At 35.7% G+C, this 1,008-nt stretch overlaps 1 pseudogene; it reads right to left on the bottom strand.

Annotated features, from left to right (window-relative positions):
• Positions 1-251: 251 nt before the first annotated feature.
• On the bottom strand, positions 252-676 carry LOC140608342 (large ribosomal subunit protein mL42 pseudogene; annotated as a pseudogene).
• Positions 677-1,008: the final 332 nt, after the last annotated feature.

Here is a 1,008-nt window from a genome sequence, read left to right as displayed (position 1 = left end):
TCTGTGTTGCCCCTTGGGTAATTGCCTTATGTGCAAGATACACTACCAGATATAAATTAAAATTTAAAAAAATTATTGGTAAAATGCTAGATTTTTGGGAAAATAAAGATGGGTAGTTCTTTTGTTTTCATGAAAAGACATTTTATTATTATTTTGCTATGTAACATATTAGTGAATATACTCAATTGCATTTGCTCAAATGGCCAATGAGACACAAGATAACATCTTTCTGATTCCTGAAAACCTCAATATCATCTGTCTTTTGGAGAATCCAATTTCTTTAGAGTTCTATGATATTGTCCACATTGATACCAGTGGTTCTTAGTGGTAAGGTACATTTTTGCTAAGTTGTTTTATCATGAGTCCTCATTCAATATGTTCATTTTTTTTCTTCTAATCGGTTTGCAGTACTTGATCATGTGTTTCTTCATTATTATGCACAAGATCTGACCAAGGGATAAGTTGTGTATATTCGTATGGAATTTCCACAGAAGGATGGTAGCATACTGTCCTCCTGCCATCAGATATCAAAGCAAGTTCTACTTTGCAATTAGTCATCTGGAAGAGAATATGTAGATTTATGACAAAGACAATATAAAGCTCTGTTTTGAGTTGGAAATAAATGCTTCCAAATAGTTCTGTTTGATATCACCCATTTTACTGCTGCTAATGCCATGGTAAATCAAACAAAATGCTTATCAGGTGGTGGGAAAGAAAATTCAAAGAGAACTTGCTTTTAAAATCTGTGTCTAGTCATACCTATTTTCTTTTTTTTCCTTTTTTTTAAAGATTTTATTTATTTATTCATGAGAGACACACAGAGAGAGGCAGAGACATAGGCAAAGGCAGAAGCAGGCTCCCTGCTAGGAGCCTGACGAGGAACTCGATCTCAGGATCCCAGGATCATGACCTGAGCCAAAGGCAGACATTCAATATCTGAGCCACCCAGGCATCCCTAGACATTCCTATTTTCATCCCTTGACAGCCACTCACCATAAGCCTACTCCT

This window comes from Canis lupus, chromosome 17 (genome assembly GCF_048164855.1).
Source record: "Canis lupus baileyi chromosome 17, mCanLup2.hap1, whole genome shotgun sequence".
NCBI classification, from domain to species: Eukaryota; Metazoa; Chordata; class Mammalia; order Carnivora; family Canidae; genus Canis; species Canis lupus.
Note: the sequence above shows the minus strand (reverse complement) of the source record. Positions and strands in the feature narration are given on the sequence as shown.